Raw genomic sequence first — 12,099 nt, forward strand, 5'->3', positions numbered from 1 at the left:
CCACTTAACAGCCAAATGGCAAGCAACAGAATTAGACCAATTCCCAGTTTTACCTGGTTCACAATTTCTCCATTTTCATCCTTGCAAGCAGTGCAGAAGCTAGTTCCTTCCCTGGCAATCAGACTTTTAATATGAAAAGAAAGGTAACAAATATCTTGCAGAATGCAAATACTTTTGTATGCCTATTCAGGGACACAGTACAGATCTCAATTCATATCCATGAAGGGTTTTTTCTTCCTAGGGACTTTACTGAGAGCTTAGTTGGGTCTCAAAGGAGTCTGTAGTATTTTTCTGTGAGTTAAGACTTCAGGTTAGGTCCTAACCAAGCAAAGACTGAAAAACGTAGTCAGATTAAATTTGGATTAGCTAAGAATCAACAAGGCATGTTTGGTTTTGTAATTTCTGGTTTTGCAGACATGAAAAAAAAACATATTTAAGGGTAGGGAGACCATATTATGTTTAAGGAAATCCAGGACATTGCCCCCCACCCACCCCACCCCGAAGTCATTGGCACTGCTGAAGGCAGAGGTAGGCAGGCAGGAGTGCAGGACACAATCAAGCAGAGAAGCAGAGAAGTATGGTATGCCAGGAAGGTGGGTGGCCCAGCACTATTGGAGCAGGCATCACCTCACCCACATGTGCCCAGCCCAGCTCCTCCTGAACAGCAACTGGAAGCAGGGGGCCATGCTGACCTGGGCACTGTCCAGTCCACCCACTTTGTTTCTGCATAGCAGCAGCAGTGCCTGCCTGCCTGCCTGGTGCACCATGCCACTTGGCCTCCCTGCCAGACTGCACCTTGCACCCCTGAGATTGTGGGACTTTTGATTCAGTACGAAATCCAGGACTGCCCTGGCCAAACTGGCATGTATGTTCACCCTATTTAAGGGCCACTCGAGTCTGTCTCCAAACAGCATAACATGGGTTTTGTGTTACTACAAGGGAAGATCACTGCTGTGTCTGAATCTTAGGCAGCTCTCCACATAGCATGGCCACCTTCATATTGCCCTGAAACAAATGGACTAAAAGAGCCCACAGCAAGAAGGGTATGTGGTGACTTGAAACAGGCATAAATAATGCACAAGGACAGGGAGAGGGGCCACTTTCAGTATTCATCCTTCTGTTTCTATAAAAACTACGATAAGCACATGAGTCATCTGCTGATTGGTAGAATGGGAAGTAGTATTCCCAGTGAATCATATATATATCTTCTCCTCCCATGCTCATGCATATCCTCCTGAAGTTGGCTGATACAGGATCCATCACTACCTGCATTGATATGCATTTAATAAGTCTTTATTCAAATACCCCATTTAAAGGCAAGAATTTGAAATCATTTTTAGAACACACCGTGTGTTGCCATGCACTTGCTATCTGAATTACACTTCTTATTGGAAGATGCTGTATGAAGAGAAATATTCCTGTTTACACTGTAATGTAGTTTCCACAGCTGAAAAATATATAAGGCATGTGTAAATAACCCTTCCTAACACCCTGGCTAATGGAAATGAGGCCATTAAAATGATCTAGCTCTTATGTCATCCAAGATACTGAAGTAATCTAGTAATGTGAGTAAATTACAGGACGTTGTCTACCTTAAAGATTTTTTTCCTTTAAAGTCAAAGTTTAAGAAATTGCAATTGGTTGTATAGGACCTCCCAAGAAACATAGGTCTTCACAGGCTCTAAATAATGAAGATTAAGTGGCAAATTGATATTTAGGATGTTTTCAGAAAGTATAATCTTTCACACTGACATAATAAGGATCACTGATCTTGTAACCACTTGGTGCTTTAAATGGATTATCTTTGTTCTGGTTCAGAGGCTAAAGTTAAATAGGTTGTTAGTACAAACATAAAAATACCAACAAGAGAAACAGTAGCAGTTCAGTTTGTCCTCTGAAGCCCCAGGGTGCCAAGCTTAACCTCTGACGTATATAATTTTAGAAGAAACCTCCACATTTACAGAAGTTCATATGTGGAGTTCTTGTGTTAGGGAAAAAAAGGTGAATATTAGATGCAATTATTTTGTAGACAGATCGCATCTATATTGTAGGGCTGTGAGAAATTTCGCTGGCTGTTTCATTTTAACATTGTTTCAAATCATTTCAAACTCGAAACAGTGAAATGAAAATGAAATGAAGGGCTTCAAAACAGCCTTGAAATGAAACGAGGGCAGTCAAAATGTTTCAAAAGTTTTGAAATGTTTTGAGTTTCGAAGCTCAAGCTGGGCTTGCCTGCAGGGAAACAGAAAGTAAGGAGAGGGAGGAGGAAGAGGGGGGAAGGACTGCTCTCATATTGACTGTATAGCTGGCCAGTGACTGTCATCCTTCCCTGAGGTCCCTTCCAATCCCCATGCTCTGGGGGAGAGATGGAAAAATAGCATAAAAGGCAGCATTATTTGAACTGGTCTGCTTTCTGCCTTGGGGTCTGACAGGTACTGAGCTGTATCTTCCAACAGCTCAGGAGCATTAGACAACAAAGGCTACTACTAGCATTGATTTGAATGCTTTCCTACTTGCTAGTCTAGCCTAGCAAGTGGGATTCCACAATACCTTTTGCTTTCTTCTATACCTTTTATTTTATTATTATAGTCATTGATTTATTCTTTTCAATTTTATAATTATATTGGATATTACACTATAGAATTTATATAGGAAGGGAGATACATTTATATTTAATTTCTATACATTTATACTTCATGGCATATACTACATACCTTATAGAATTTATATAGGAACACAGATACATTTATACCTTGCACCATATACTACACACCTTATAGAATTTATATAGGAATGCAGATACATTTATATATTTGTATAAAAACAAGACACTATGAATCACACCATGAAGCAAGGGAAATTCTGGGGAAGGAGGGCGAATCAGCTGCATTTGTGCTCTACACCCCTCAAGTTTCCTTTAGAGCCAGGTCTCCTTCCCCAGAAGGCACTTCAGAGGAGGCTGAGGTAGAGGTTGCGGAGGCAAGCAGCTCAGCTGAGTCTGCTCCTCCTGTTGCTGTGCTTCTGCCTGCTGAGGAGGGGGAAATTGCAGCATCCACACATGCACCCACACCCCAGAAGCAAGCAAGTAGCATGGTTTGGGATCATTTTGAGCTGGCAAATGATTCCATGTACACTATCTGCCTGCACTGCCAAGACAAAACAAGCCGGGGCAAGGGAACAAAACACATGAGCACCATGGGGATGCTGATACATCTCTGCAGGCACCACCCTCTTGCCCTTGCTCCTCCTCAGCCTGGCACCATGTGCCCAAAGGGAAGACCCCCCCTCACTCCAAAGCCTCTATTCCCCCCACAAAGCAGAGGCAGGCCACCCTGGAACAGAGGGGGAAAGGCAGACAGAAAGTGGGGCACATTGCAAAGGCAAGCAAGATCACCCAGAGAATTGGGGAGATGCTTGCTGTCCATGGCCAGCCCTTCTCCTTAGTTGAGCGGCCAGGGTTCAGGTGGGTCATGGCCCTCATGGCACCATCCTATCAAGTGCCCACATGCACCACCTTCAGCAGACCACTCTGTCTCCAATCTCTTAGGCCTGATCCTGAAAGGGAATTTACAAACCATTTTTCACAGATGGGCCTATGAACTTCACTTCATCAGCCTCCTAGGTAGTAGGTACGGAAACTCATGGACTCAATATAGACATTGGATTTATGACACACTACAACCTGCCAGACATCTGACTCCCCAGGTACCTCTCCACTTTTACCTGTGCTGCTACATCCCCCTTCCCCCTCTCCCCACCCCAGCCTGTCCCTCACCCCCTGACACCTCCATTTCCATTTTCACTGACTGGTTTTCTTGCCTGTGTTGCATGCCAGCCTCTGACTTCTTTACTATTCCTTCCATCCAGGAAGAGTGCACACACACACCAACTGCAGGTGCTTCCTCAACCTGAGAAAGGGTTTTTCAACTCAAAAGCTTGCTAAGATATATTTCTGTAACTAACTATTCAGTTGGTCTGCTAAACCATAACAGATTGACCTAAAGGATAGGACCCTGTCTGTCAGTGCCATGTCCTTAGACCAATGTCACAAGTTTTGTTTGTCAGCAGCATGAGGTACACTTTCCCAGAAAACCCTGCACCTATCTCCTTGAAAGCTGGCAGGCTTTATGGCCTCAGCAGGGCCTACCAGGCCTGCAGTTTTCACTCTGCTGTGCCTTAACACACATGACATGGGTTTTGCTTGTCAGCAGCTTGAGGTGTAGTTTCTGAGAAACCCCTGCATCTATCTCCTTGAAACTTGTCAGGCTTTGTGGGCTCAGCAGGGACTACCATTCTTGCAAGTTTAATCTGAATCAGGCAAGAAATGACAAAGCTATAGGCAGTTTTGTGCTTCCCCATTATAGCCTATAGGCAAAACATCGAAACAGCGTCAAAACAGCGAAACGGTTTCAGCGAAACGAAACAGAACAGTGGTTTTGAAATGAAATGAAACTTGAAACGAAACACTGTCCCATCAAAACATTGAAATGAAAGTCAAAATGGAACGGTGCTGTTTCGCACAGCCCTAATATATTGTCTATATATTGTTAACTCTTGACAACATACTGGAGAAATAGAACTATGAACACAATACAGATCTCCTAAAAATTATAAAGAAGAAAACATTTACCTGTCGAACTCACTGAAGTAAGGTATTAAAGCAAATGGTTTAGAAATATTTTTAAAAATTGATTCAACCCTTAAATTGAAATTCTAGCCAATTGAAATCAATTGCAGATGCCCCACATTCTTCAGTGATTTCACACACAAATGAAGGTATGCAAAATAAAAATGTCAAGGACTGTCAGTCCTCAAGGTTCAGCGTATAGGCTAATTGTTAGTTGGATTTGCAAAGAAAACTGCTTCCATGTCATAGCAACTGGTCAAGCATGGCCTCGGGGGCTAGTCACGTGCCTTTCTTTGGAGTATATGGTATTCTAATTATTTAAGATATTCTATTAGACTATTGGTATGGTAACGTTTTCATTGCACCATAGCTCCAAAAGGAATGTTCACCTTAATTATTATACAATTGACTCTGAGAGCACCTGCAAGTCAGTGGGTATGTGTAAGTTGGCTGTTATGAGCTATATTATAATAGAGGTCTATAGGATATATCTTTTTTCTGCGTGTTTAACAAAAGAAGTATCCATAGCTTACCGATCATATCCCTCTGTTGTACTAAATCACTTGAGTAAAATAATAGAAAAAGAAAAAATTAATTCTTCATCAATTTTTCTTTGCAGTAGTTTTCTGGCATTTGCTTAGGGCTGAATATTCCCCCACTTAAATTACTAAAATGATAAGCATGTAAAACCAAGAACAAATAATTTTAATGAAGCATAAGTTCTCAGCTTGTCTCTGGAAATGAATTATTGAAAAGACCAAAGAAAGTGATTTAAGAGTCCACGACTAATTTAGTTTTTATTATTTTTATATGAATCACTCATGGATCCATTGTAAAAAAGATCAGAGACATTTGATTAGTGTGGAAAAATCATTTTCAAAGTGACAGACGTTGTAGATTTTGCATAATAATAATCTCATTAAATGCTTGGGTACATTTAGTTTTAAAATCCTGTAAACATCAGATATTTCTGGGATTCTGGGGATCAACCAAGATTTAAAAAAAATTTTTTAAAGAATTATCTAATAAATGTTAATCACAATATTGGTTATTGCTGAATTCTGGAAGTATTTCTTTACCCTCTAAAATACCTATAGCCAGGTATTAAATCAACCCTAATAAACTATAATCAATGAGTTTGGAGAAACTTAGTTCTAATGGATAGAGAATGGTTCCACCTTATCCATGGCTTGAATAGTGATGTTTTGGTCTTTCTTTTATATAGGATGTTTTATATCATATCTTTGGATAGACTGAGAGGCAAGCAATACCATTAACTGAGGCCGTATGCATTGCCAGGGCTTGACATCAACCCCTTGACAGCTGCTGGTAATTACTGGCAACAGAAACACTTTATCATCATCAAATTAGAAAACTATAAGGCATCTTCCATCAGCCCTTAGGCAAGCGTTTATCAGCTGTTGAAAGCTGATGCTAGTTAAAATCAAGGACAGGAGTAGGGTTTCGTAATCCAAGCAGGACAATGAAATAGGTGAAGAGCATGCCAAGCTTCACTAAATACATAGAGAAGCAGCAGCACTTTTACACTCCCTCTACCTGCTCTCAGGTGCCCACACAAAGTTGTACCAAGCCTTGAGACTGTACCCCATGAATCACCATTGTGTATTCATTCCCTTTCCCTGAGCTTCATACACTGATGCTGCAGCACACATTTTGTGCCATAATCAGTAAATATTGAATTTCACTTGAGGCAAACTGAGAGGGATTTGCAAGCAGTATATAATGTTTTACCCATCTCTAAATACAGCATCTCAGAGCAGATTGTATGATCAGAGATTGCTTTAGGAAGGAGGAATAGGATAAATAGATTTGAGAAACCTTTGATATAGAAAGACCAAAACCTCTGAAATGATGGTAAAGAAATGTAATGCAGAAAAAAGTGTGTCAGTTGTCTAAAACATGCTTAATTTTATTTTAAAACTGGCTGTTCGAGGTAGTGACTTGTTTTGATTGCCAAGTTCAATATAAAACACTCATTTTTAATCTTGAAAAGTTATAATTTCTTCAAATATAATTTAGTTGGTCCTTTTATATGAAAGACAATTGCAAGCTCTAAAAGAAACTAAGTAGGGAAAACAGAATATTTCATTCTAAAGAGAGAGGGGAAAGGTGAGACAGACCATAGAGTAAGTCAGTTTGCCATCTGGCACCATTTGAACTCATCAGTCATGAGAAATTAGCAGAGCAACCTACTGAAAAATATTTTACTAGAACATTTAATGTTGTTTCATTATGAGGTTGATGAAATACAGGTGAGAGGTGAGAAACATTAGCATCCTTATCTTACTGCTGGGATGCAGCGAGTCATCTGTCTGCAGGTACTACATCCTTCTACACTCATAGTTCTTCCTTTTGTCAAAGTAACCCACCTTCATACCATTTAATGAGTAGAAAAACATATACCGATTAAGTGTATTTGTGCAACAACTATTCCATTCACAGACCTAATCCACTCAACAGAGGTCTGACTGATGGTTGACAATTACTGAGCTTCTCTACAGGAAAGTAATTGCATCAGTTTTGCTGAATGACACTGCCAGTTGGGGATGGAGAACAGGTTTATAAACTATCTTGTGGAAAAGAAACTTTGGCAGCGAAAATAATTAAATGGACTAGAGAGAGTAAGGTTGTAGAAAGAGTAGTTGTGCCATAATCAGTAGTCCCCTCTGCCTTTATTAAGGTTGCCTGACATTTCCAATTGTAAGAACCTGCTTTAAGTTGTTTGTTCTTTTGCCAGACTTTGACCATTTGGATTAAATGATATATATTAATTTATTGGAAAAATATCCAACAAACTTTTCAGCCATTTCCAAAAATGAGAATAGAAAACAAAATATGTAGTCTTGCCCATGGTACAAAATGGAAGTGAACTTTTGAGCAGTAGTGCCTCATGCTTTAGCTCAGGGAGCTGACATCTGGTAGATGGGGTAGCCTTTGTGCCTTTTGCCATTCCCATAAAAATCATCCAAAATCTGATGCTTGATCCAAGCCTTTGAACAACTCACAATTTAGATAGATTCTTTGAGGATCACAGATTCATTCTCCACATATACTGTCTACACTCAAGATACTCCAGCTAAGCAAGACTTTTCCTGAAATTGTAGTTCCTCACTGATACAGGCTTTGCTATTTGGCCTGTGCTCTCACTGCTTACCCATGCTGGGCCCAGGAAGAAGGCGTATGAATTAGGGCTGTGTGAAGCTTCAGTCCCTGATTCGATTCAGCGGAGATTTGGCCCGATTTAGTGGCCAAGTCTCTGAATCCAAATCGAATCAGAGGACCCTTTAATCTCTCTGAATCACAATGGAACCTTCCCAATTGATTTAGAGAGATTCGGAAAGATTCAGAGATTCGGACATAGAGACAGCTTTAAATGTTTTTTCTAAATACTTCAAGGTAGCAGGTGGCTTGTGAATGTTGCAATGCTAGGGCACATGGAGCATCCCACAGAAGCATGGGGGCTCCCCAGCGTGCCTGGCAGCAGACCCGGAAGTGGACCAGAAGCACTTCTGGGTCCACCAGGGAGTGTGCAGGGGGGCCTCCTCCGTGCCCACCTGGCTCAGAGACTGGTGCCTCCTGGGTCGGGGGGGGGGCACCCAGGGTCCCCCCATGGCTGATCACTGAGCCAGGGAGGCGCAGGAGGGGGGCCACAGCACACTCCCAGCAGACCCAGAAGTGGACCAGAAGTATTTCTGGTCCACTTCCAAGTTCGCTGCCGAGCATGTAGAAGGCCCCCCCCACACTCCTGTGGGACACTCTATCTGCCCCAGCATCGCAGCATTCACTAGCTGTGCCTGGTACCTCAGGGTATGTAGAAGAAACTTTTAAAGCTGTGTCTGTGTCTGAATCACTGATTCCCTGAATTGCTGATTCTCTAAATCAGCATCGAATCTTCAGATTCGGATTCAGCTGAATTGAATCAGGGACAGTGATCTGAATCAACAAATCGAATCACTGTCCCTGATTCAGGCTGAATCCAAATCAAATAGGGACCACTTTGCACACCCCTAGTATGAATCATAGGTATAGGGTTCAAAAGCTGCTTTAAACATGTTAAGTGCAATATATAGTAAATTGTTCTGAAAGATCAGGTCTTGGATGTCTTAACTTAAGACCCAAAATGTAGCTGATACTTTTAATCTTAATTTTTATGGTCTTCCGATAACTGTTTACCCCCTAAAGCTGCTGTTCAGAGTAGTTAATACTTTGACATACTCAGATGTGGTGGTTATGGATATCAAAAGAAAAACAAGTGGGGACTAATAATTCTGCCTTCAAAGCAGGGTGTGAATAGTGTGCAGTAAATAAGGCCTGAGGCCACATGCACAACTCTGAGGATAAAACAAAATACCAAAAAACTGCTTATAAAATAAGCATTATTCATCCTGTGCATTTGATGAGGCTAAGGTCCTCTGGACAAAATAGTGTGTGATCCTGTGATTAAAAAATGCATCATTCAAACCACAAGCCCACAAGGGCCTGAACTTAGGTTGCACAGGCAACATTCATTCTTGCATTTCCTACTTGTTGAGTGTTTCAGTTGGCAACCTTAATACTCTTTTTTGGTCAGAGAGGATTTTTTAAATTCATTTTTTATCTACAGCATATATAATGGCCAAGTGATAAAGAGCAGTAGAGTGGTTCATGTTGGACTTCCTCACTTTCTCTCTGCCCACTAATCCTTCTCTCCAGGACTTATTCTAAAATATCATATTCTCCAAGCAGCTGACATGCAGCTGACTTTTTTGTTCAAATCAACCACAGAAATGCTTCCTTCTCCCTTCAAGCATGGAATTTTCCACCTAAAAATTACACCTGCCTGAGGCCCAAGACAGGTAAGATTCAGTCCTCATCCAGTGACAGTTTTATTATACATAAAAATGTCATTCTCTTAAAGTCCAATATTTTGCAACCCTGCAGGGCCAGAAGCGGGATATTTCCAGCTCCCCAAGGGAAAGTGTAGCAGTCACTACTAATGCTGGACAGGTCCAAGATATTATACTTCAGTTATATTTTAGGAATAGAAGGGTTATGCAAGATCATTTTTACAGATTTTTATGGCTCCCTCTGAGTACATGCGGGCTCACAGTGGCTAGGACACCTGGCTTTATGGGCCGAGGAATATAGAAAACAGTTCCTATAAATATTTTCAAAACCCTCTAAAACAGTCCTATAATAGGTGTTTGGGGCACACAAGCCGCACATACAAGGTACATGAGAGTGAGATGGCATAAATGATGTAAATGTGAAATCCTTTTGTATTAAGTGATAATATCCAGAGGAGAGCAAAAGAGAAACCATACGATGCAAAAAGGAAAATCAGTCATTAATTTGTTACAATATTCTCCCCATAGCAAATACAATATTAAGACAGATTTTGATATTAGTCATGCTGGATAATACTCCTATGTTCACTCATGGAGATGCACTGAAAATGTTTAACTCCCCGCACATTGAAAATATTACCACTCAATGTCTGGCAATACATAATATTACCAAATCATATCTGATAACCTTCTTTATTAAATGCTATTAATCAGAAAATAGCTTTGAAAGCCATAAACAAGGCTTTTATATTTTTTTAAACTTTCATTCAGAGAAATAATGTATTTGAAAGGGAAATAATAATATAACCTTGCATCGGTTTGTTTTTGCAAGAATCTTTGCTTATACTAATACAGTTATATACATCAAACAAAAATAGATCATCCATAAAAGGACAATTACAGGGCATCAATCAAGACTTCATAACATTATTCCAAGATATCTATAAGAAAGCAGCACTAAAAAAAAAAAAAAATGGTGTTTTGTTTTTCTATAACTCCTTACAAATCATTCCATAAAAGTAGCCATCCTACTTTTATTGCTCTAAACTCAATTTGAGCTGCATTTGATATTAGATTTCAAAATGTTATTAAGTATCCTATATAACAATATGCACTGTGTTTTTCTGGTGCAAATATTATGTTTACAAGCTTGGTGCATCTTATACTCAAGTGTCATTGACACTTATTCCATTTCCAGGAGAAAAAATTTCAGGGGACCGAAAAAAAGAGGTAATGTTTAAAATAGCAAGTTTTAAGCAGATAACATGAATAAGATAATGCATGGGTTTTCAACCTTTTTAAAGGAGTGTACTTCTGGATATACTTTTGGCAGAGTGAGGGCGGTGGGGTGGTGGCGGCTGGACACAGAGAGGGGGCTGGCAGCAGCCAGATGTGGAGCAGAGGTGGGGGGCTTGCAAATGGCAGCAGTGCAGGGTGGTGGATAGCAGCAGCAGATGCCACATGCAAGCGAGCTCCCCCTCCATGTCTGGCTGGCTGGGCAATGCCTATGCATTCCCAGAAGGGAGCTGCTGCCCTCGCTCTTTACCTCACCCTGGCCCTCCTCCTGGTAGGCGGCGGTGTGGAGTGGCGGGTGGTGGCATTCTGTCCCTGCCCACCCATGCCTATCCCCTAGCTCCTTTCCAAGTACCCCCGGTTGACAACCGCTGAGTTAATGAATAAGAGCTTCTATCCTCTAACTTGTTCAATAGTCAAAAAATATGTGAATTTGCCCATAATTTCAGTATAAACTACAATTAAAGGTGCAGGGCTCAGCTCTGCTTTGTGGTGATAGTACTTGCCACTAAACTGGGCTTTGGAGACAATATGCACATCTCCATGAATACAGATGGTTATGCAAGAGGCTGATCGACTTCAATGAGAAGGTGCAATATACCATGTATAAGTAGTATTTGAAAGATTTGACTGACTGAAGAGATCAGTGTATAGGGTGGTGTATGTGTGAAGCCTGCAGATCGTGAACTCCACCCAGACATCTAGGCACATAGATTCATGGCAGCAGGTTGGGCTGCATCTTCCCATCCATATGGAAAATGTCTCTGTTGGCCCTGAAAAAGACAGGCTCTTGTCCCACACAGGCTTCTGTGAGCATGGGGTTTTGGTGCATGTAAGAGAGAGTCTGCCCCTGTTATGGTTTTTCTGTTTTCAAGGTCATACTGAAGTGTGATTGTGTTTTATTTTGAATGGCTGTAGCCAAACTGCCTGGTGTACCAGATACAATGTGCTGTAAAGATCTTCCCGACAATTGCCCAGATTGCTTTCATTTGTCTACAGTGCAAGTTTAGAAGAAAGTTTTTGAGTATTGGCCAGCAAAATAACTTTGCATTCCTTTTTGTTATTATTCATTCTGTTGTATTTAATTACTTTATATTGCTCTTCTTACATAATAAGGAGCTCTACTGTACTTCACTAATGAATTTCTGTAAAGGATTTCATTTAGCATGCTTCATGCATTGAGCTAATTAAGGAAAAATCATTCTTTAAGCTAATTAACTGTGGTTTTTAAATGTATCCTTCTGGGTTTTGCATAAAAGTATAAACATTTCAGAGCAGCAGAAGTCTGAATCCTAATGAAAACAGAAGAGAAACTGCAGTGTGTGTTATTCC

General features: G+C 40.6%; 1 protein-coding gene across 1 annotated transcript in view; it reads left to right on the plus strand.

The window, feature by feature from the left end:
• The window catches only part of FSTL4 (follistatin like 4), a 565,752-nt gene that overhangs the window by 504,620 nt on the left and 49,033 nt on the right, over positions 1-12,099 (plus strand). The gene's annotated exons all lie outside the window — the stretch shown is intronic.

The sequence above is a fragment of the Alligator sinensis genome, unplaced genomic scaffold, assembly GCF_000455745.1.
Source record: "Alligator sinensis unplaced genomic scaffold, ASM45574v1 scaffold111_1, whole genome shotgun sequence".
NCBI lineage: Eukaryota > Metazoa > Chordata > Crocodylia > Alligatoridae > Alligator > Alligator sinensis.